This window comes from Condylura cristata, unplaced genomic scaffold (assembly GCF_000260355.1).
Source record: "Condylura cristata isolate star-nosed mole 26May11 unplaced genomic scaffold, ConCri1.0 scaffold00014, whole genome shotgun sequence".
Classification (NCBI taxonomy): domain Eukaryota; kingdom Metazoa; phylum Chordata; class Mammalia; order Eulipotyphla; family Talpidae; genus Condylura; species Condylura cristata.
The window spans coordinates 26,857,391-26,883,621 of NW_004567115.1; the positions used below are offsets into that span (position 1 = coordinate 26,857,391).

Consider the following 26,231-nt stretch of genomic DNA (forward strand, 5'->3'; position numbering starts at 1 on the left):
TTCTTCTCTAAACCAGAAAGTAAGAAAAGCAAATATATCCAGTTTATTTCTGTATCAGATGTTGTTGCATCAGAGAGGAACTGCAGAGGGGGCCTGCACTCATTACTTGAAGAACAGGGATGCTGACAGTTTCTAGTTCCTCATATGTCAACTATGCTAAACATGACTCCACTGTTTCTTTCAACAGTGGCCACACCTGTTACAAAATGCAAGAACCAAAACATTCCAAAGAAAATAATGCATCCTCCAATCTACATTAGTCACTCTTCTGCTTCCTTTTCATTAATGAAAATTATTTAAGTGTCAAATATACGTTTTTTCAAGATATACTAATGATAATAGAAAAAATCTATGGGCACCTTTAAAAGCAAGGTAAAGTATTCTCATTTATTCTCATAAAATTTTAGAGATGGGGCCTTCCCTGGTGGCGCAGCGGGTTAAAGCACAGCACTAAGTAGCTTAAGCCACTTCCTCATGAGTTCGATTCTCACCTGCCCCAGAGGAGATCTACATGGCGGGGCAGACCTCTCCTGACCCGCCCGCTGCTCCCCTCAGCAGTGTACTTCTTCGATCTGCCTGTTCTGCTCCCCACTCTGTCTCTGGTGAATCCTCTCACCCTCTGCATCTCTGGCCTGTACCCCAGTTCTGTATGAATAAATAAATAAATCTTTAAAAAAAAATTTTTAGAGATGGAGGAATAAACACTCTCCACTATGTGAAAGGTGGTGCTTTTTAAGATACTCAATTTAAGAAATTTCACGAAATTAAAAAAAAAAGTTTTATGAGCTCTAACTAATGAGTTAACCTGGATCTCAACCCTCTAGTATGGCTATACTTATAAATTTTTCTATAGTCACATCAAAAAATAAAAAGGCAAAATCAGTTGCAACAATATCTTTATTCAAAATATATGCAACATATTACATTTTCAACATGTAATGAAAATGAACATTAATAAGATGGGAAGCTGGGGCCTCCCTGGTGGCACAGGGGTTAAGAAGCAGCACTATGAAGTTATTCGAAGCCAGGTTTGATCCCTGGCCAGGGAGCTGACCCCATGTGGAGCAGCAGACCTCTCCTGTCTTGCTCACTGCTCCCTTCTGCAGTGTATTTCCCTCTATCTGTCTGTTTTGCTCCCCATTCTGTCTCTGGCGAATCCTCTCATCCCCCACACCTGTAGCCTACATCCCAAAATATCTATCATTCTTGACAGTTTCATCAGAATCATCTTCCACCAGTCCATTCAAGTATATATGGTCCACACTGAACTACTGCCAGCTCCTTAAAAAAAAAAAAAAAAAAAAAAAAAAGAGGAAAACTGAAGAACTGAGACAAAATGAAAAAATTATTTATAAAGAAGGAAGAAAAGAGCAAGAGGGAGATACCCAAGCCAAAAGGAGGGGAGAAAAAGAAAAGAAGATAATCTCTCCCTCAGCATGGAACTCAGTGATAACATCATGCAGCAAACGTCAGTATGTCCCAAGGCTAGGTGCTGGGGACACAGAAGAAAGAGTCACTGTGCTCAGGAGCTCATATTTCAGGGGGAGGGACATCCAGTGAGTGTGAAGATGCAGTTATGTGTGTGTGCTACAGGAGCTGGAAGACACACAGTTTATTTTTTAAATAAAGGTTATATTCTAAAAATATTTTTAAAGTAAATTTTTAAGTAGTTCAGGATTCTGTATTTCATTTTGGAATCTTGGAGAGATATTATTCCAAAATATATTTTCTTAAGATTGATTTATTTATTCATGCAGAACTGGGGTACAAATCAGAGGTGCAGGGGCAGTGAGAGACTTCACCAGAGACAGAGTGGGGAGCAGAACAGGCAGATCTATTAAATACACTGCTGAGGGGAGCAGCAGGTGAGACAGGAGAGGTCTGCCGCACCAAATGGATCACCTCCCAGGCAGGGAATCAAACTCACACTGAAGCGGCTGCGGCCAGCTTGCAGTGCTGCGTCCAAACCTGCTGTGCCTCCAGGGAGGACCCTATTCCAAAATATTTTAAAATTACACCTAAAACCAGAAGTAAAATTTCCATTCAAAGTTATTTATCATCTGCAAATTAAAACTGGTTATTTGGCCAAATAGGTGAAGAAGGAAGGGTAGGGAAAGAGTAGAAAGGGGAAAATATTCACATGTCATTATTGGCGCCAGTTTTTCAGATAACAAAAAATACACAAAGCTTTATGTGGAAAAAATAAATTTGTTAAGGAAGAAACACTAATTTGTATTGTAGCAGTGGAGTCAGAAAGATCTGGCTTCTAAACGTCATCATCCACCAACCAACTTATGGTCTCAGGCAACTTAACTCGCCTGCTTGCTAAAAATCAATTTGGAGGTATTTACTGAATGGGGCTTCAAATGATTATTTAAGGGAAACCTAGGGACTATTAACTATCTTCCTGAAAACTACAGCTAATTCTTTCTGTTGTATCACATCAGGCTGTTGGCCTAAGGTTGAATAAGAACATAGGGACACTGAATATCTGGTATGCACAAATACTGCATCTTGGTAAACCGGGTACCATGACCTCTTTCTTCCCCGTACCTTGGCCAGTTCTTCTCACGCTGACTGTTGGCTTGTCCTCTCCTAATTTATGAAGCCCTGAGACCACCAGGTGAAGTGCGTAGCCTGCCAAGGACAGGAAGAACCGCAAGGAGTAAAGGTGTGCCAATGAAGCCCTTGCATCAGTCAGTACGATGACTACATGACACCAGCAAGCCGGAAATTTTACCTTTGCCACAATTTCCTTGTAGCTATACATTTACCAAACATTTGTTAAACAGTTTCCTGCCATTATAGAACTTCAAAGCATTTGTAAGATTTATATGAATGGCAGAATGCCTGTGACTATAGCCAAAAATGGTATAAATGAGTTGTATCTGCAAGAAGTTTATAATCTGGTAAGAGATATGACTGTGTGTGTGTGTGTGTGTGTGTGTGTGTGTAAACTTTCTACCACATAAGAGAGTAAGCATTTTAAAGTGTTCTAGTAGGAGTCTAAGAAAAGAGGCAACTGGGCTAATCCAAAAAGGCATTCTGGAGGAAGTTCTGTTTGAATTGAGCCTTTGCATATGCACAGACATATAGACATATGCCTGAATATGAATATACAGATACAGCTGTATCACAGAGGGCAGTACCTACATTTAGTAGGCGCTAAATATATTTTTTAATTTTTTCCTTTTGTCTTAAGTTCGTTGAGAATTGCATCAGTGCAGGAGACCCAACAGTAGTTACAAGAACAGAGACTATCCCCCTGTACTTTGAAACTGGGACCTTCCTCCTTTCTCTTAGGAGAAACAGTTCTGTCCCCTACTATCCAGAAAATACTAGGCTGCTAGACAGACACACCATGGCTGCCAGATTCAAACAAAGGAACACTAATATCTTAAGTAATAAATATACCCTAACTGGAAAACTAAGCATAAGCATATTAAGTATTATCTGAATCTCTATAATTTATTAGTATTCAAGTTAGCCTAAAACAAAAAAAACTTCCAAACTGTTTTACTACTTGAATTGTTTAACAAAATGTTAAATTGATTTCCCTCTACTTTTTAATAAATTGATTTATTTTCTTAATTAACATAACATTAAGAGTCCCCCATCAAGTATCGCCACTATAATATGCATTTCTCCATTTTTAAAATTAAAAGCACTACACATTGTTAATTATATTTAGTTAATTATATTTAAAAAACTGCTAAAAGTATTTGGAATTACTCTATATTAGACAATAAGTCTTCACTTAACATCACAGATAAGTTCTTGGCAATAGTGTCTTTAAGCAAAATGATGTACCATGAAACGAAGTCCTCAAATAAAATCTGTTCAATATCCATCAGGATTCTTTTTTCTCCTCAATGTACTAAGGTTCAACAAAATGATGCTATTAAAGGATCCACTATATATATTTACTTGTTTAGAGTTCTCTTTTTCACAGATAATGCAAAGGTAAATTTCACTCATCAAAAGTCAAGCTTTTTCTTAAGTATCAAGTTGTGCTAAGCATAAATATCCACTGTTTACTCCATCCAATTATAGGAAAACTATTAAGAATCAAACTACAAGCAAATAAACCAGAAAGAAAAAGAAAAATACCAGATGGTTTCACTCATAATAGGAGAGTAAAGGACCAGGGGGAAAAAAAAACAAGTGTAGGAAAGTAAAAATGAAAATCAACAACTATAGACCAGAAACATTATATGGGGATGGAGAGGGGAACAGGATCAAAACTGGGGCAGGAAAAGCGCACAGAACTATGGTGAGGGCACATGAATGAGTTGGTGGTGGAAAGTCCATGGGAATTACGAGATGAAAAAATGTACAAAATGAAGAATGATTTAAAAAATATATATATATGTAATATAATAAAAAGGGAATCAAACTACATGCTATTAACTTCCCAGATCTTTCTATCACCACCAAATATTAATTTTTGTTACTTCAATATGCAATGCTTTGCAAATAATTAAGTCTACTTCAAGAGTACTTACAATCATTTAAAAGGTTTCCTTACTTTATTTCTTTTTAAGATTTATTTACTTATGTATGTAGAACTGGGGTACAGGCCAGAGGTGCAGGGGCAGTGTAGGATCTACCAAAGACAGAGCGGGGAGCAGAACAGGCAGATCACCAAAAGTACACTGCTGAGGGGGGTAGCAGGCGAGACAGGAGAGGTCTGCTGAGCCATGTGGGAGGGGCGGGTTCCTTACTTTCTAGTTCAAAATTTAAGAGGGCTGTAGGAGAGTATTTTAATAAGAGTTCTACTGCTGGGTTCATTTAAATCTCAGTTTCACCATGACACAGTCACTTAAAAGAATGCTCTCTGCAAAATAAAGGTAAGAACCTACTTCCTAGGATTGTTGCAAAAATGAGTTCATACATGTACAGTACTCAGAAGAGGATTCTGCATAGATTTTTAAAAATACATATACTCAGGCTATATAAAAAAAACAGTGAAGGCAAATTCCTACTTGAACCACTTATAAACAGTAGAAAATCTACTTTAGGGTTCTAAGATTTTAAGTTTCTGCTTTATCTTATTTCTGGTGAACAGAAAACTTGCAGGGTAAGACTGAAAGAAACTTCATAGTAACAACACAAAGATATCAATAATACTGTAATAATTTCAAATATGTTCTCATGACTTCTGCTATTTCACCTTCAAGTCTTTTTGCATTTTTAAGATTTGTTTAAAGGGTAGATGTCTAGACATGTGATGAAACACATATTTGGTACCAATTTTCCAAGAGATTTAGAAAATGAAGTATTCTCTAATCTTCTAATCTTCAGTAATTTTACTATAAATGGGTATGGTCTGCTCCTAAATAGATAAACTGTAAAGCAATCCCTATTATGGTAAGCAGTTCAAAATCAACTTGAGAGACTCCAATTCAACTTACTTGACTGAAAGAAGCTAATTTCTGTAGCTAATTTCAGTGGAGTGGGGGAGGCATGGCTTAGTCTCCTAGTGATAAATACACATGATGCTAACTCTCAAAAACTAAGTATTTTATTTAAAAAGTGCTCCAATGAGTGTTCACTTTTCAAAGTAGCAGTGATAAGCAATACCCCAGAAGGATTAGCAATTCAAAGTTAAGAACTGTAATAACCCAATAATTGTAATAATTGAATTGGTCATTCTCAGAAACACCAGAGACCAGTTCCTTCACATAGACCCTCCTTTACAAAAAGAAAAGTGAGCAAAAAGTACCAGGATATCTGAGGTTGACTGTAGACTGTGAAATAAGAGGCAATTACCCAGTTTAGAACTTAATGCTTTCATTGTAAGAGTTAGTTTCTTCTTTTTCTTGACATTATAGTCTGTCTCTCCAATTGCTGAGAAAGGGTGTTTTTCCTGGTCCTTTGAGTCAGACCTGGTTTTTTTTTTTTAAATGTTCTTTGAAAAGTACTCCTTTTAGTTTCACAAATTGAGATCGTCTCACATAAGACATGTTGAAAGGTAGAACTCTTGACAAACCTCAATTTCTTGAAGTCTTAAAAAATATCTTTTAAAGTAAATTGGATGGAAGCATAAAAAGCATAGCATATTAGTAAGTTCCAATTAACATTCTGAATTTGAGTACGAAAATATGTCTCTTACTATTCGATTATAAAATATAATACTACAGTATACTAAACAGTCTGTTAGACAAAGGGTATCCTGGTTATACATACAGAGCATATCAGAACTATGTACACCAAACCACGACATCAGACTCATTGTTCATTGTATAAATACTAAATAAGCTATTTTTTTCTCATTAGAGAATAGTGGTGGGTCAGTATTCAGGAAAAATAATTAAAATAAAAGGCCAAAAAGCAACACAAACATCCCCAAACAATATCCACAAGAATTTCTGAGACCATTTACTAAACTAATTCCTTTCAAAATCACCTTTAACTTAAATTAATCCTGAACTGAAAGAACTGGGAGAGTAAGTTACAATTCTTTAAATGTGTTGGACAATTCTGAGATATGTTGAAAAACCAAAAAAAAAAAAACAATATTAAAAATAGCCAAGAGAAGGAGTAGACAGCAGTTAAAATACAAAGGCCAGGGGTTAGATCAAAATTAGAATCATGTAACATCTGGACACTGTCCATTTAAGGGTATCTTTAAATTGGTAACTAAGTTAGAATCCACTGGGCAAAATAAACAGCTGCCATTATCATAAAGGCTGATTCTCCAGCTATCATTCAGAAGTCTCTGGAGAGTTAGAGCACAGAAATGGCATGGCTTTAGACTATTATGTTCACTAATGTTTTACAGTGTTTGAGGTATTTTCAAAGCAGGTCTCAACTTTCCTACTCCCAGATGAGAAACACTGTATACCTTGGATCTTCTTTTTTTTTGTAAAAGCTGAAAAGGCTGTAATAGAAGATAAACTTCTGTTGTATATTCCTAATCACATCTATATATTATATTTACTTGCATTCCCCAATCCCAGTAGATTTCCTGATTCCCTAGAGGAAGCTGCTGTTTGCTCATTCTCATTTACTATTCATCAGACTCTCAGGGAGATTTTAAACCTGGTGCCAAGCACTAGAGAAATAAATAAATATGGATTCTTCTTAGCTTCTAGGAGTTTGATGCAGAAGTGCAAATAATTGTAACAACAGTCTAAGTCCTATAATAGAGTTTTGTACAAAAGCAAGGGTTACAATTCCCCTTTTGGGTTTTGCCATGGCAGAGAAAGAATAAAGGGAATTTTAGGCAGAAGGACCAGCACAGGCAAAAGCTCAGCGGTAGGAAACAACACAGCATGTTCTGGGAGTAACAGAAAGTATGCGCCCAGAGAGCCTGTGAGAGGCTCTGAATAGGAGCCATGAAGGAGATCACGCTAAAAAGCAGACTGCTGCTAGGGTGCTGAGGTCCTTGTAAGGCAGTTTTCCCCCCACATAAACCTTTTGTTTTAATAGGTCAGTGCTATGCATGGCTTAGATTTTAAACCGCATTTACAAACTAGCCAATCATCCTGTAGTCCAATTATCCTATAAGCTCTCAACTCCAGCTATACATTGACATTTCCTAAAAAGCTTTAAAACAAAAAGTCGATGCCTAGTATTTGCAAATGCAATCAGCTGGTGTATGTGGATGCTGGGCATGTTTTTTCTGAAACACTTCCCAAACTTGTTTGCATCAGAGGGGAGAAGCACTGCTGTAGCAACAGGGAGCCAACACAACTCTAGATGCAGGAAGGTGATATAAAAACACTTTAAGTTAACTGTGAAGAGCAGATTAGAGTCACAGAAACTAAGGTTAGCTTATAGGCTACCAAATACAGATGAAAGATAAGAAGTCATTAGTAGTTATTAGCCTCTTTTGGGTCACTGACTCATGTGAAAGACAATAATAAAGGCTAAATGCCTGTTCCTTATGAAAACTGCATATGTGTACAAAAATGTCCACATAACTTCAGGGGATAATGAACCTCTTTGAGTAATGGACTCAAGAAACTCTGATCTTAAGGCAGTGATAAGGTAGAGATTTCCGAGGTACAATTGATAGCACTGATGACTGACAGATAAGTGAAAGGAAGAGGAATTAAAGATGACCTACCATTTCAAGCTTGAGAGTTACAAATAATGTGTATGGCATTTACTTAAGTGTCAGAACCACACTAACCAGCCCTCCCTGGTGGCGCAGCGGGTTGAAGCACAGCACTAAGAAGCTGAAGCCACCGCAGAATGAGGTCGATCCCACCACGAGGTGACCCACATGGTGTGGCAGACCTCTCCTGACCCGCCTGCTGCTCCCCTCAGCAGTGTACTTTGTCTGCCTGCCTGTTCTGCTCCCCACTTTGTCTCTGGTGAATCCTTTCGCTGCCTCTGCTCCTCTGGCCTGTACCCCAGTTCTGTATGCATAAATAAATCTTTAAAAGAAGGGAGAGAGAGAGAAGAGACAGGAGTATATGGTGGGAAGTAAGTTTAAGGCAAGAGGAGGAAAGAGTGGGAGTGGAGATATTAAATCATCACTTTTAGACATGTTGTGTTCAGACACTGTAAGACACACAAACAACAAAATCTGTTAAATCAGAAAAAAAAAATAAGGTGTTCAAGAGGTCAGAGCAGAAGGTAGTAACAGAATGAAGCCTCTCCCTGCTCTGCACTATGCTCAGGTATGCTTTTCACAGTGATGTAACTCTCCCTTTACAAGGCAGGAAACGACACAAACCAAGTTCATACAGCCTATTTCTGAAGCCCTAACCTCAGCCCCTCTGACACTAGGAAAAGGAGGGCAAACCATGCTGTTGTAAGTGGCAGCTGTCCCCGACCTCTTCTAAGACACGGGTGTGACATACAGAGATTTTTTTCTTTTAAGTTTCATTAAAAAAAAAAAAGAAAAAGAAAAAAAATTGACACTATTGGTCCATTTCCATAACCTGAAGTATTTTTTATTGTTTCTAAGTATAATAAGAAAAATATTTCTTTCAAACAAATGCAGCAAATGTTAGAGGTACAATTTCACAAGTTAGCAAGCAAACTTGGGAGCAAACCTGTGTACATGATAAAGCATGACACAAATTCCATTCGGGGTTATTCTCTGAGTCAGAATTGAGAACAATTAGCCAAATGGAATATGCCTGGGTTTCCTGAGGCCTCAAGGAGGCCAGGAAGTGGTGAAATTTCCTTTTTCGCTCTTTTAGTAGCTTGATAAGAATGTGGTTTTTCTCCTCTCTAAAGTAACAAACATAAAATCTTAAACCGTGCTCTACAAGTCTAGACTAGTTACTTCAGGGTTAGCAGCAGAGTAACTTACACGCCGCCGTTTCAGATAAAAACCTGTTATATTTCAGTGTTTCAGCACCTTTGAAATACCTGTATTGACTCTCCCATAGCCCGAGTCCAAGGCATTTCTTCTATAAAAGTACTTTTAAAGAGCTACAATATTATCTTAAGAGCTTTCTCCTGTTTTAGAATTAAAATACCTGAAACAAACAAACAATCCCGTAAAATTCGAAAGAAGAGTTAAGTTCTGCTGTACTACTTTTGCCTGAGCTCAGGAATCCTCCTAGTGTTCCCAAAACCCATCTCTGTGCTTATAGGGGCCCCAACGACCGGGAAGTCGGTACTTGCACGCAGCCTCTCCCATTACTGGAGAACTCTCCCAGGAGTGCAGATGAGGTCAAAATCCATTGCTTTAAGATTTTAACTCATTCATTCAAACATTTACTGAGCACTCAAGCATCCCACAGCACATCGCCTTCAGATTGTATTCCTTAACGTGTAGCGGCTTTTATCCTCGTTCTTTTATACCCTCTCCTTCAGTTTCAACAACCAAAGAACGCAGTCTTATTTTCTCAAAAAAGAAAAAAAAAATTAGTTGTAGTTCCTCACGTGACTTCACTTCCCAATTCATCGTTATCCTTGTCTCCTTCCTTCATATATGTTTTAACTAAAATGTGGTTGACAGAAATGCAACTCATCAAATGTGGTCTAACTAGATCACGTGTCAGCAGCCACTTCATAGCAATGGTTCATAAAAGCCTGTGTCGAATCAACTTCTTGCTTTTTCATCTCAGGTGATCTGAGGTTGTTCTCCACTCCCAAGCATTCTCAACTCCTGCAGACTAACCTCAGTATATTTCTTCTTGCTGATTTTAGAACATTACTACAAGCTGTTCAGATTCTCTCTGAGTCTAGATAGTTATAGTACTAGGCATCTCTCTTAGGTTTGTATCATCTAGAATACTTAATTTAGTCTAGATCTTCATAGAAGGAGGGTACTGCAATTTAAAATGTGCCATTAACAATGGTCTATGGAAAAGGACTTGTTTGGATGGTGGGGGTAGAGTGGCAACATTTATCTGATTACCTATTACCCTAAGTCATATGCAGTGTTATAAATTAATGTTTTCCTCAATAAAGAGAAAAAAATTTTTATACCTATTTAAAGAGTTTTCAAGCTTTATACAAAAAGATCAAATAGGAACATAATAAAGAAAATGTGCTGTTATTAGTGGGAACTCTTAAGTACTTTGCAGGTTTTCAAACTACCTTTGTTTGATACATTTATTATTGATTCTTAACCTTTCCGGGGGATGATAGCACTTTGAAACCTGACAAACATCATGAAATGTACATTTGTGTACAATTTTGTAGTCGATGTCAGATAATCCATGGACTCTCATGAACCCCATCACTGGCTTCCTATTAAATCACTCTACAGAAGGGACTCTAGCACCTTTGAAAAACATGTCTGTCACCAGGACCCATTAATATTCATCTCTAAAATAACTGATTCTCCTAGCTAATACCCAACATAACATTCGGAAGGTGACAAATAACTGGAAATCAACTGACATTGACTAATTCTTACAAATAGAATGTCCAAAAACTAAGAAATCTGGCCAACACCAAATTACAGTTTATAAGAAAAAAAGGTACAAGTTCCTAAGATTATAGATACAAAGGTATGTGTAGCACCATTGTTTGTTGCAAAGGATTAAAAAGAAGAAACATCCTAAATAACTACTCAAAAGGAAATACAAGAAAGTTATTGAATAAACTGTTACATTGAAAATTCTATTAATTTTTTGAAACTTGAAGTAGACTTCTCTGTATAGTATATTAAGGAGGAAAAGCCAGCTTCAGAATAATGTATAGGGTATAATCCCATTTAAAAACCCAAAGCCTGGCCCTCCCTGGTGGCCCAGTGGGTTAAACCACTGCACTAAGAAGCTAAAGCCACTTCCGCATGAGTTCCATTCCCGCCTGCCAGGAGGTGACCACACTGCACCGCAGACCTCTCCTGACCCGCCCGCTGCTCCCCTCAGCAGTGTACTTCGTAGATATGCCTGTTCTGCTCCCCACTCTGTCTCTGGTGAAGCTTCTCCAGCCTCTGAGCCTCTGGCCTGTACCCAGGTTCTGTATGCACAAATAAATCTTTAAAAAAAAAAAAACAAAAACCCAAAACCTAATGTTAAACATATTTGAGTATAGAAAAATTCACATCAAGCTGTGAGCAGGAATGGGGGATTGTTTCTTTATTCATCCTTACACATTTTTACTTGTTACAAGTAAATATTGCTTTTACTAAGTAAAAAAATTAAACTAAAAAAAGAGAGGAAAGGAAGAACTAAATAAGGCTAACAAGAGATTCTATCAATAAAGACTTGGATCTCTTTTTCATGCTGGCTCTCCATGTAATAGTCCCCCCAAATTCCCTCCCCCCATAACTTGCCCCACATGTAACCCAACTTCCTCTGACTTATCAGTGATTCTGATTTGTCCACTGTTTTAGGCACTGGATTTCACTTCACAGGCACTCTTCTGTTATTCATTATCAAAGCTGTGTCTATAGCTTAAATGTAAACTTTTAACAGCCCATAATTCACAAATATGATCCCACCACCTTAGGAAAATACGTGTCTCAGTAAAGACTTACTAATAAAAGGGATACAGACCCCAAGTTCTAAGGTGATGAAGTGCAAGCACAGAAGTAGTACCTGTTGCTTTAGTGGTTCTCAACCCTGAGTGAACATTAGAATTATCTGGGAGCATTTAAAAAATACAGATGCCTGAAAGCAACCTCCAGAGATTCTAATTTAACTGGCCTGGAAAAAGGTGCTTGTTTTGTTTTATAAGCTATCTAAATTATATAGCAAATGACAGTCAATTAAGAATCACTGCCTTCTACATTTCATCCTTTCCCCTACTTTCTTCCAATTTTTTATAGTTTCCCTCTATCACTTTTAGTAGTTATCTTTGGTAAAGTCAAAATCTATCAGCCAGCTTATCTCTGTCCAATTTAAAGTTACTTCAATCTGTGTCTACCATACTTAGGAGTCCTTTCTACCTTAATAGCAATTTATTAATCTTGGAGACAATGATTTAATGAAACATTTTAGACACCCAAACATTTTAGAAAATGCATATATCTCTCATTCAATTCTTTAAAATGTTGCTGGACATCAGTCAATTAATAGATTTCCTTATTATTTTGTGCTAACCTTTATAACCATTTTTAAAATTCAATATCTACCACATTGCAGAGAACTGACAAAAAGAAAAATAATTATTTGAAATAGCACCCACATTCAAATTTAGTATGTGAGAATGGTCATATACTCCAAAAGAAAAATGTCAACAAAATACAAAGGAAATTAACAAAATGAAATATTTACTAATATTATATTACAATTTAAAAAATGGGAGTCTATACTTTAGGCTCAATGTAAATTATACAGTTTTTAAAACAAAGGATAATGTGTATTATTTATTTATATTAGTTTGACTTTAAAAAGAATTGCATTTGTGCATCTAAAAGTGTGGGTGGATGGCACCAGCATGTACTTTTCTAAAGATTAATGTTTTAAATTTATTTATGCACACAAGAACTGGGGTGTAGGCCAGAGGAGCAGGGGGTGAGAGGAATCACCAGAGACAAAGTGAGGAACAGAACAGGAGGATCCACTGAAATACATTATTTGAGGGGAGCAGCAGGCGAGACAGAAGAGGTCTGCTGCACCATGTGGGTCAGCTATCTGGCCAGGGATTGAACTCACACCATAGTGGCTGCTGATAGCTTGATAGTGCTGAAATTTTAGTGCTAGCGTTTTTTTGTTTGTTTGTTTAACCTTAAAATGGCCCATTAAAGATGTTTTGATTCAGGAATTGTAGTACTAGGCATTATCCTATAGAAACAAAACACAGGTCCACACAAAAACCTGTACATGAATGTTCATGGCACCTTTATTTGTAATACCTCTCAATGAAAACAACACAAAGGTCCTTCTAGAGGACAAATGGTTAAGTTATGATCCATCCATAATAAGGAAAACTCTTAGCAAGAAAAACAAAACAAAACATAGTATTGATATATGGAACAACTACTGGTTTGCACTGGCATTATGCTGAGTGAAAAAAGAAGTCAACCTCAAAAGGGTTACATAGTACATCATTCCCTTTATATAATAGTCTTAAAATAACAAAATTATAAAGCTGAAGAACAAATTAGCGGTTACCAGGGAACATGAAGGGAGGGATATGAATGAGCAGCCAGGGGATGTCTTACGTTGATGGGTTAGTTCCCTATCTCGATTGTGACAGTGGTCACACTTGCCTGTTCATAAGCAAGCTACCTAGAAACACACACACACACACTCATGAGAGTGTGCAAGAGCACTCATGAGACACTAGAGGTATCTAAGTAAGTTCTATAGAATGTACCAATGCCAACATTCTGGTTTTGATCTTGTACTATAATTATTTTGGGGGAAAATAGAGTGAAGGACATAAGGACCACTCTGAATGTTTGCAATTTCCTGTGAACATCTGTAAGTTTTTTGAAGTTTGAGGGAAACATGAGGTGGTCATGATCTTAATCTTAACTGAAGGTACAAACAAGTCAAAGATATTATAGGAAAAGATGGCTATAATTATTACAGTGCATTTATGATGGGCTAGGCACTACCTTTAACTCAATCTGATGAGGTGGCTGCTAATTAGCTCATTTTCAGACAAGGAAACTAAAGAACATAAAAAATTTGAAATACATTAAAGGTCACACAGCTAGCAAGTAGCATAGATGTCAAACTTAAAGACAATTTCAAAGCAAAGAAGATTCTAAGAAAAAACTATTACTGTATCAAGGGCTTTAAAAGTTACCTTAAATAAACAGAGAAGGTGAAATGCTACAGAAGTAAACATTAAACATACCATGCTAAATCCATGTCTGCAGGAACTTAAAATCCATTAATACCTCTTAGCCTAGGAATACACTTAACCAGATATGTATTTGAAACTGGTTATTTTTTGTATTAATCTTTCAACTTTTGTTTAGAAATAAGCAGTAACAGATTTTTCCTCTTTAAAAGATACTTGCTGAATGAAGTAGATAAGTAAGCCAAAATTTAAAAATACAAAAAATGCACTAAGATAGGATGAAAATAAAGCTGTCTGCTAAAAAACCAGCCTATTCAGGAAAGAAAAAGATGGCTGCAATATCAAATCCAAGGCAGAAAAGTCTAAATTAGGTTAGAATAAAACATGAATCTACATAAAGTGTCCAATATAGGCTACCAAGATGAATATTTATTTGCAATAATTTTAACTAAAACCATATAGTTAAAATTGATTTCAGTCTGGCTTAGAAAAAGCAAAAGGAAAATTTCTGCTCTTCTTGATCACTCCATTTCCAATTTAGATGACTGCTTATTTTGACAGCATGTCAAAAAACAGGCAATTCTAGGATAAATTCAATGCAAGCAAATGGGCATTTAAAAGAAAGTTTGTTATTCTGGTTGCAGTTTCCAAGACAGGGTTGTTCTTCTAGGAAAAAAAAAATAGCATCTGTCTTAATTTTAAAGATCTAGTGAAATGCTAGGAAAAGACAGTATTTTAAACACTGGGAGTATTTTAATCACTCTCTTTAAGTTGTAGACAGCCAAGTGCTGCTTAAATAGAGTAATTGTGACTGGTTCTACTTCATTATCACTGATGATAACAAAGATATTCTTGAAAATTATCTTCTTAAAAGCAAATGCAAATGCAGTGGTGATGTCAACATGTTGGCTTTCTTAGACACCTTGTAAACTCCCAATTCAGGAAGTAACATGAGGAAAATTTACTTGACACTCAAAACTCTACAGAAGAGTGGAATGGCTATACCACCATATTTCTATCTGTGGCTTCAGTTAATATGGTTAAATCTGAAAAAGAATTCTTGTCATATGCCCTGTGGATTTCTTTCTCATAGATTAAAGAGTTATTAAGGCTCAAATAGCAAGTATTTATAATTAGGAGATGTCTGTCCCATTTTCTTTATGATAATTTCTCTGCCTCTAAGTAAATCACAAGATTAACTTTTGATAAAAAAAAGTCGTAAGATTAATCACAAATCATTATGTATGGTGGACAGATACTAGAACGTCTGTGTGGTTTATATCAAGGAAGTGTGTTTTCAAAAATGATAACTCTAATCTATAATTAATAAAAACTTTGAAATTTTTACAATGAAATATCCTTGAATGGATTTTTTTTAGTTGTGATGACATTGTGGTTGTGTTCTAAAGAATAATTTTTCTTTTTTTAATATGCTGACATATTTACAGATGAACCAATTTTATAGGGTAACCTTTGAAATAATATGATGGGGTAGGTTGTGAATTTTAAACAAGATTGTCACAAGTTGATAAAGCTGAGTAATGGGGACATAGGGGTTAATATGCTATTTTGGTTTTTTTTTGATACATGTTTGAAAATTGCCAACCTAAAATTCTTTTATAGCCTTGCATGGAATACAAAATATACACATAGACAAGCTTTTGAGGCTTGGGCAGAAATCTAGATTCTTGAATGCTTTTGCTATACCAAATAATCCCAGGCAAATCATCTCACCCCAAAGCACCACTGTTTTCTATCTCTAAAATGTAGGAATGGAACATGATTTCTAAGATTGTCGCAGTACCAAAGTTTTTTATTCTTGAGAATGCTGTTTTGTTTTTCCAAAATGAACTTAAATTCATGTAAAACTGTCCACAGAAACTCATTCTACACTCAGAAGAAACAGGTCTTCAAAACAAGGAGTATCCCTGAAGCAGCTCTTTCAGTGACTGGTGCCATCCTGCCATCAGCTCTGATCATGTGAAAAAGAGAGTAAAGGGCGGCAACTGTAAGAAGGGGCACTTCACTGTTTCTTGTTTTGTTTTTTGTACATATTTATACTGTTATTTTCCTTGAGGATTGTTTTATTTTTGTTTTTGTTGTATGTAGAATAACTGGGGTGTAGGCCAGAGGTGTGGGGATGAGAGGATTTGTCAGAGAACACTGGGGAGTGTAACAGAAGAACTGACTGAAATGCTGCTAAAGGAAGCAGCAGGCAAGACAGCAGAGGACTGCTGCACCGTATGTGGGTCAGCTCCAGGCCAGTTTATCAAAGAACATATAACAGGGAGCAGTGGCAGACAAAACCAGCACCTCAGTTCATTCTACACTGCATCAATTTCTCAAACAGCTGTGTTAACTAGATAGTCATAATCACTGTGGTGATTAAACATGTTAACATGCCCACAGGATTACTGAGAATCTTCCAGAGTACAAATGAAGCCACTTTTGAACCAGAACCAGTTTAAATCAGCCTTGGAAGATCAATGTACCCAGCCACCCTTTCAACAAAACCAGATTCCCTATCTATGAATGAATGTCAGTACAAAGTAACACCAGTCAAAAACACAAACTAAACTTATTTAAATCGCCTGATAATAAGTAGCGAGCTTCTTTTTTAAAGGGGCTTTAGACAAGAAATAAACTTGATTTTTATAAAAATTTTGGGCTGGTAGTTTTATCTCAAAATTGGTAATTTTAAATTACCCAAAACACAAGCCTTGTAATATACAAAATCACAATAAAATAGACAAGTCTAATCATGTTACAAATTAGAGGACTTTAAAAGCTAGGTACAAACAATCCACATTAGGAGAAATCAACTTGTTTCAAATGAAATTTACCCATCCTGATTTATCACAAGCCTAAGACATACATCCATTTTAAAGACCTGCTAATTTAGGAAGAATTAATCAACCATAAACAAAATATTAAGTCACTGCCAATTTCTTCTACTACATTAGAAAATGCAGACTGTTCACTCTGTTTTTGTTAAAGGAAATTAATTTAAATATTTTTTAAAATAACAAAACATAGATATATTGCAGAAACTATATTTAGGCTGGGATATATGCTATCCAGTACCAGGATTACAACTACCTAAAAACTAATTTTTAAAACATCTGCCAAAGTTTCTGTATCGAATAAAACAACCCAACTTTCCTTAGAGTAAACCTACTCCAGTGGTGCTATCATTCTGGCTCAACATTTTAGAAACCTGTAGCATGTATTTTGTCAAATATGATTAATTGTAGCAAAATTACAATTCTCTGCTAACAGATTTGACTTACAGGAAAAGACAACTGTCATTAAGAATAACATCTGGGAAATACATCAAGCTAAATAAACTTCTTTCAGTTAAAAAAAAAAGAGGGAATTGACTATAATGTAAAGTAGTAAATCTTTCTTTTAAACTTAAAAGCAACATACCTAAATCATACATAATGCTATATACCAACATTACCTTGATAAAAAAAAGAACTAACAAAAAAACCACAAAAGCATATTGAAAATGAGAATCCCAACCTCTTTAGACAGCAAAATTACTTCCGCATGTTCCAATCAACATTACTATATTCTTTTACCTTGATCACCACTGGTTGTTTAGTTCTCCAAATTTTAACCAATAATTGAATAAGAGATCATAAGGGTACTTCATATATTTTATTTCATTTAATCCATATAACATATGGATTGCAAAGTAAGTATCACCATTTCAAGGTAAAGACACTGAGCGTGCTTTACTTATTGACACAGGTAAAGTGCTTGTCAGAATCCACATATACAAACATACATTCAGGAGATATAAAACATGTATCTTACCTTCAGTTTTTGACCTATACTTACTTGCTGACTCTCCCTTTTAGTCTGTTCCTGTAATAGTTGCTACATATGTGTATTTTAGCTTTTGCCCCATACTTGTCAATATCCCTACTCACTTATTAGCTTTCAAAGAACACCTTGTTTCCTCTATACCTAGTGCACCCACACAAATATTTTGTAAGTAGCTTAACTGTGATTAACTGTGGGATGCAGCCTTTTACATCTGCTCATGGGTGGTAAATACCAGACCACAAGCCATCCCTTTAGCTTCAAGAAACTCAACAACCACCATCACAATTAGGGAAGGCTCAGGAACACAAATACTTAAGATGATCCACCTCAGTTTGTAAGGCTGTCTTTAAAATCTTGTACAGAAAACTAAACAAACCATGTGATGGATAGGGCCTTTTATTATTAATAGTTGCATCTGCACTCACATCAGTCTACCTCCAATAGTTCATTACAGATTATAAAAAACTAAAGTATAGGACAGCATCATATTATAGTATAATTAAAAATAAAGGGGAAATGTCAAACAATAAAAATCATCAAAATCAACTTTTCTAAGAGGCTACTTTTTCACTACAATAGACCTACAGAGTCCCGAGGGACAGGTCTATCTATATGCATATACGACCTATATGCATTCCCACACAAGGACTAGTAGGGTTCTGTTATTGGTATTTTTGAAAAGGCTAAAATAATAATAAAATGCATAATAAATGTATAGAAATATATATACATATATAATATGTATAATAGTAATAAAATGACACAAGTTAACATTTAAGGGAACTTCGGGTGTCTCAAGAAACCCGAATATTTACAAAATTAAGTTTGCTTTGTTAAACATTAAAGGTCTTAAAGGAAAAGGCAAAAATACAAATACTAACAATTACTAACAATTTTTATTCTTTTGAGGAACCTTCTACCAAATAAATGTTAATGCATGTGGCTTATTATCAGCTATCTACTTCTAGAAACTGATTGAGTCCTTCCTAGCAGTATTTGCCTTTTTTCCCCCACCATCCACCCACCCATACCTCGCAAGCTGGTTATGTGGATGTTTTATAATCTTTCAATACAAGGGAATAAATTCAAGTGTCATAAACTTTTAAATGAAGAGTGGAAATGACAGCATCCTACGACTACCTCAACTCTTATTAGAGTAATATTAGTCTTCTAGGCCAACAACATAATTCTTAGAATCAGAAAATGCAGGAAGTTCAATGTTCCAAGAAAAGTTAATAATAATTGATTCATCCTGGCAACTCAGGAAATACACAGCAAGGAACTGTGTCTATGCAAATACTGAAAACACATCCATCTAGTAATATCTACCACCCAGGGACAAGGAAAATAGAAAAAGAGCTCAAGGAGCAAACGCATGAAGATTAAGAAGTACAGGAAGAAAGTGACATCCATTTAAAGATAAAAGGAATTAGAGCTAAATCAAATACATGAGAGAGAGACCAGTGATCTGTACAAAAAGTAGTCTCAGGTGGCAGAAGATGAAACCAATGGGAGATGAATGCCATGCAAGGAAACGAGTAAGTGGGCAGAGATCAGGGATAAAACAGGCAGAGCTGGACATGACAGAAGCTGAATTTACAAGAGAGGACAAGACTGGGGGTGGCAAACTAGAAAGGAGCCACACCCAAGGAAATAGAGGGTAAAGAGAAGAGACACATTTGCAATGGCAGACTGAATCATGAAAAAGGCAGGAAGTAAGCGAAGTACAGTCACAGAACAAGACAGTCTGGATAGATGAGAGTACAGCAAAGGGGAGACCAGGTGGCCAGTAGGTAGGCAAAAACAGGAAAAAAGGATGAAACGAAAGAAGCCTAATAAAAAGGGGGACATTAAATAAAACAAATGGTTTCTGGAATCTTTATTAAATCAAATCTAAAATTCTGTTACTTTGCTTTATATTCCAAGTGGATAAAACTTGACTGATAAGAAAAAATATTTTCTCAGTTTGCAAAGGGAAAACTTACTGATGAAGCCAACAGACCTTATCATACCAAGTAAAGTAAAATTTACTTTTGTTAGTTAAATGTCTTAGCTCTAATCAACAAATTTTACTTAAATCATGTACATACACATTAATGACTTTAGTGACCAACTGTTCCATCTGTTAATTACAAACGCCTTCTCAGAGTAGGGGTGTGTGTATGCACACATGCCCTCTTAGGAGCATTTGGAGAAATCCCTGATTCTCTACTGTCTCCCCACAAAAGGAAAGAAGAGTAAGAAGGCAACATTTACATCAGCATTGCTCAGAAGTTTGATGGAGATTTAAAACAGTAACCATTAAAAGAAGTAAATTTCTACCATACTGTGTTGTTCTGGTCTTCTAGATAAGTGAAAACAGAACATAAAGAAATCACTTCATTTCCATCTAAGAACAGCAGAGGAAAACAGTGAACAAGAGCTTAAAAAGACGAGCAACACTGAAAAAGAATGTAAATTATTCTATTCTTGATCTCAGAAAATAACCCATGATAGAAAAGCTACCTTACCAAAGGTCTATTTATAAAGATAAAATTCTTATTTTTAAGCTGAAAAAATATGGGCATCTGCTTTTCAGTGCCCAAAAAATTGTGCAAGAACACAATAGGCATATACAAAGGCTGGGAAAGGAAGGTGAATCTAAAGTTGCAAAGATTTTGAAAGAAGCAGGATGTCATTCAAAAGAAGCAATTCACCAGCATCCTACACCTTCAGTAATTATTCAGGGAAAGTCACTTTCCAGGGCCAATACCCAAAGAATATTCCTATTTCTCCTCCTATTTTTCTATTCACAGAAAAAGCTTTGATCAGATTACCAACTACTGCAGTAGCAAAAATTAATTCAAATATTATACACAAAAGCAGATGATTAACAAGCAATGTAAAAAATACATTTAAAAAAATGCTAGAGTCTTGTCATTCATTTTCAGAAATATCTTCTTTCAGCTGGCTCAGAAATTCTAAATGGTTGCTTCTTGAAATTCGTCTTTTCTTCAGTTTTTTTACCATTCTTCCACGAACATCTTATTGAGTCACTTGGTCAGATAATCCATTCACTGGTATCTGATACACTATTTACTTCTGGAAATGGCTGCTCCAGGGGTTTTAGGAGACCTCTTGAAGAAACAAACCTGCTTCTTTGGTCTCTACGGAGGACATGGTGAAACTAGGAATCTCGCTCATAAGCAAAGATGACAAGAAGTCAAACGATGCTGTTTCCCAGCTAAGACACCTTGAAAGAGAAAAATATTAGAAATCGGTCAGATTTTTTAAAAAATTAAATAAAGAAATTAAAATACAGTTATATTTTAGCTAAGACTGGAAATAAGTAATTCAAATAAATTAAATATTAAAAATAAGTAATCTTTCACTTTGGCTTTGAATTTCCAATAGATTCAAAAAAAATTTAAGGGCATTAGGGGAAAAAAAGGAAATGCAATTGTCAACAGTTCCTGGGATTAATAAAAAACGTCAGTTGAAACTTTTAAGAATTGTGGCAACCGACATTCTGATCTTTACCAAGGCCAAGGTAGAAAATAGTCTTTGAGAAACACTGTTTCTCTACATTCACCTCCTACTTGGAAATGGCCTGAACACTGGCTTATATTCAGCTATGAAATAAGCTACTAAATTGATGACCTGGAAAATTTCATCCAGCCATAAAATTCTGAAATTAGATACTATCTGGTGGTTAAAACCCTGGTACTAATCAGCTGTTGGCAAGTCATCTGACTTAGCCCTAATTTTCATATCTATAAAATACAACTATGGTTCTTGTGAGAGGGGGAGGAGGACACTAGACTCCCATGAGCAGAGTTCAAAATACATGTGTCCAAGGTCCAGCTCCAGGTCTAAGGTATCTCTAGGTTAGGTTAAGACATTTGTTACTTTAAAAATAAATTAGAGTATACCCCTTGAAAAACCACCACACTAGGTCATGGTAAGGATCCAGATATATAGCTCTCAGATTCCTAAAATGGGGTAACAGATATTTCATTAAATTATCCCAGCTAAACAGGCTTAGAATAAATGATTCAGTGTACCACTTTCTTTTTTTCTAAACGACCCCCTTCAGAAAAAAATCTGAAATTAAGATAAGGTTTATATGCACATCAAGTAAACACTTCAATATAGATTATTTTAACAGCTGTTTTCTAAGCTTTCCCTCATATATTTAAAAACATAACTGTGGGATAACATGCATAATTTTAAGTTGCTTCTGTGACAGGCCACTCCAAAATATGTGCTGATGTTAAAATGACAGCAGTACATGTCATTTCTTCACGGACTCAAATTATAAATCTACCCCCAAGTCAAATGACATGATCTTACTCAGCAGAAACAATGAGTAATAAGAATACTATACCTGCCCAGCATGTGTCCTCCTCGGGTGCTAACCAGGTTTTGTGCCATGCTTCTTCAAGGAGGCGTCCTCCTTTGATGCCTGGACAGTGGTGTGATGATATATACTCAAACACATACTCCCCCATCTGTGGAGCCACTGTGATTAAGTAACTCTGTTGATGCCCAAAACTCTCAAAATATGTTGTCCCAACAAAAGAGATACACAACTGGGCTTTCAGAGAATACTACTTTCTTCATCTTGCCAGAGCATCTTCGGAGGCCCTCATCTAGTTCCACATGGCTTCAAAGACTTCATCCCAGGTTTGTCACCAAAACAAAGGAACACTTTTACATTTGTTCCCCATCAAAAAGATATTGCTTGCACTGAAGAAGTCTCCTGGCCCCAATACTGTTTTCTAATGCCCGAGACAAGCTGAAAAGTGATCAAGATTCCGCATAAAGACAAAGCAAATGGAAGTGCATGGGGAAACCTTCAGTGACACCCACATTCTGGAGAATTACCACCAGCAGGGGTTTATAACTAGTGTTTAAAAAAGAAAAGTGGTAAGATCTCAAATGTCATTCAGTAGTATTTAAATTGGTGTAAGGTTTTTTACACTAAATTAGTAACTTCAACAGTCAATGCTCCTACATCCTGGTGAATAATTGTCACAGAATATGATAACTACAAAAAGTTATAGTCCTCACTCAGCTTTATGATCCAAAATTCAGTTTCTCTCCCTTTTACTCTACCAAACAATATCCCCTTAACCATTTCATCATCAACATCTTCTGTCTGGAAAATTCTTAATTATTTCAGCCATTCAAAATCATTGCAATCTTTTACGTTACTTAAATTTGAAAAAGGGCACCCTTTATAAGTGAAAAAGTAGTGCAGTTATATCTTTTCTTCTGTCTTCTGTAAAACTCCCCAGAGATATTACACTGACTTAGGAGCCAGATTGGGTTCACATCCAATCTCACGTCCAATCTCCTTTTTTATATTGTGATCTTGGGCAAGTACCTTAATTACCTCGTTGTGCCTCAATTTCTGCACTTGAAAAAATAGGATTTTAATTGTACCTAATTCAAAGGGTTATTGTGATATCCAAATCAATGTTTAAACGGATCTGGTACATTTTTAAGTATATAAATTACAAAAACATAAGCTATTGATTCATTCTCAAAAACAGTACTCCATAAAAATATATTCCCTGCTGTCATATAGCCCATATTTTCTTGTTGGGGAAACAAGACACATGAAACATTTATGTAACAAGATAAATCCATAAGAGATAAACTACAACAGCTAACACAGTTAACATTCAAAGGGCTACACACTCAGTGGAGAAAATAAGACTAGAATGACCCTGCCCCGGTGAAAAATGAGAAAAAATTGCAGTGTATTTTCTGTTATTCCACAAATATTTACTGGGCACCTTCCACATGCCAGGCTCTGTTCAAGGATGTGAAGACATAACAAAGGATCAAGCAAAAAAGGTCCCCATATTCCGGAAGCTTAAAGGGCACTCGATGGAGAGCCAAGTGGTGAAGTAAGGAACAAGAAGGGCTTGTCTTCGTATCTGATGAAACACACATCACTTAAATGCCTTCTGCACAAGAGCCAAAGTTGGCATTAGGGTTACTATGGTTCTCCAACAATGACAAACAGAGACATTTGTAATGAAAAAGTCTGTAACTTTTCATTTACTGTATTCTAAATGTATTATCTATAAAACACATTAAAGAGGCATTCTCTGCATTTCTGAAAGCAAATAATATGATTTATAAACAGTCAAATTTATTGGAATGGTTTTCGTAATAGACACCTGTTTTGCTCTGCTGAAAGCCCATTAATGCTATCTATGATTGTATGCTCGTCTCCCTTCTTCATCTACTAGTGCCTAAAGGTGCATGAGGTGGCAAAAATCAGTATTCACTCCAAATGAAAACACGTGCCATTTTCTTCTTATAGCCTTCCTTAGTGGACAAATCTTTACTCATCTCCTCCCCAAAAGGAATGCCTTTAGGTAAAGATAGCTTTTTATAAATACAGATAAATGGCAGAACATTCGCAACCTCTTCCTCTCCACTAGAATCAGAAGATAGGTTAAGTCCAACAGCGCGAATCATAATTAACATTTCCAATCATTCCCCTCATCCTCTCTAGTGTTTTCAACTACTTCTACTCTCACAAGATGCAAAAAGTTAGACCCCTCCATTACTTTCATTGTTTTGCATATATGTCATTAAGTTCCACTTTTGGAACATAATCAAAATAAACTTATTAAGAAGTCAAAACTTAATAAAAAATTCAATTAAAAACTTATTATCTTAATGCAAAGTAATGGACTTGAAACCATATGTTTAAGATGAAGACAAACTGAAAAAGCAGGCAGAACCCCTACAATGGCCATAATCTAACATCCCTATGGCAGACTCAACAACAAGGTAATATATAGCCCACTGTTTTTCATTTCCTTGGTTTCACACTGGGAATTTGTCTTCATTTTTCTTGAGGTAATTGGTTTACCCTTTGTTAGGAATATCACTTAGAAACTACAGACAGAATGGGGGAGTGGGGGAGGTTTTCAGAAGGAGCCATTAAGATTTTCTACATCACCTTTTCCCAGTGTTCTGGACAATAAGCATAGATTGGGTGACAGTGTTAAGTCATGGAAACTAGGATAAATAAGACACAAGACTTTGGAAATGCCTGACTACCAAACTAATTACAGTATTATGTATTTGTAAAGCCATCTTCCAACTTTAAAAACACATTAATTAATGCTGTGAGTCATCTTATATATATATAAATATATATACACATATATATATGCCAACACCCTTATAACACAAAAGCAGAATCATAATTATTTAATGTATATATTCCACATTTGGACACAAATCAAGCATGTATTCAAGTATTTTTTAGCAACCTATGATTTATGCCAAAAGCTATCCCTTAAGATTAAATGAGATAAGGCATGTAGATCATTTGGCATAAGCCTGGCAAACAATCACTATTCAACATTGCTCATTATTATAGCTCTTAACTTTCCAACTTTATAGAGACAAAGTAAATGGGTATAAAATTCTGATTATGTTTACATTGCATACATGAATACATATGAATACTATATAAAGTATGCTATCAAATATTGCTTTTCATCTACACAAAGGACAATTTACAGTAACTGTAATGAAAACTTGCGACGGGGTATAATATTAAAAGTCAACTCTTATCACTGCTTATCAATGAAGAGTACAACCTCCACAAGGTCTAGCAGGAATTTTAACTAGCAGTCGGCTGATCCTAGAGAATTAGCTCAAACTGAAGAGTTAAGATTTCAAGCACGTGGACAAATGTCCGCTTCTTTGTAAGACTACGTTGACCGTAGAAATACTTCAATTAAGAAAGCCTACATAACTTCACTACCTTTCTCATGCTGGAGAAACACATTTTTCGAGTCCTCACAATAAAAAAAAGAGAAAAAGAAAAATCCCAGAGTCATTTAAACCGACAATATTAGCGCATCCAGGGCGCATCTAGTTTTTAAAACTAAACACTTAGTCTCAGCCACGCAATCATTTACTGCGATAGGGGAAATGGAGCGGCAATAGGAAGAGCATATGTTTTCACTGGTAACTATTAAAAGCAATCCTTTGCCCGTTACGAATAGACAGAATCTTTGTCTTTCAGGCTTAATCTTGACTCGCGGGACAAAGCACATTCCCCCTCCCACGCGAGAGTCACGCCCGGGACGCGCCGAGGTGAGACGGGAAGAGGCGCGGAACTCCCGGGTAATGACCCGTCTCCGCTACTTCGCGCCCGGGTTTATTAGCTAGCTCCACGTGGACATCCAGGCGCGGAGGACAACACCCACCGCCACCAGAAGCCCTGCCGGCCCCAGCCAGCTCGGCCCTCCGGC

General features: G+C 36.2%; 2 protein-coding genes across 3 annotated transcripts in view; one reads left to right on the forward strand and one right to left on the reverse strand.

Moving 5' to 3' along the window:
- SLC20A2 (solute carrier family 20 (phosphate transporter), member 2) overlaps window positions 1-23,255 on the reverse strand; it is an 83,108-nt gene extending 59,853 nt beyond the window's left edge. The window contains exons 1-2 of one of the 2 annotated variants that reach the window (XM_012724955.1): window positions 22,322-23,254; window positions 21,087-21,187 (exon numbers count right to left, since the gene is read on the reverse strand). The gene's annotated coding sequence lies outside the window, so the exon portion shown is untranslated. Of the gene's footprint in view, window positions 1-21,086; window positions 21,188-22,321 lie in introns of both variants that reach the window. The other variant, XM_012724956.1, reaches the window with a different exon arrangement.
- A 2,786-nt stretch (window positions 23,256-26,041) lies between these two features.
- SMIM19 (small integral membrane protein 19) overlaps window positions 26,042-26,231 on the forward strand; it is an 11,695-nt gene continuing 11,505 nt past the window's right edge. The window contains exon 1 of the mRNA XM_004682285.2: window positions 26,042-26,103. The gene's annotated coding sequence lies outside the window, so the exon portion shown is untranslated. The remainder of the gene's footprint in view (window positions 26,104-26,231) is intronic.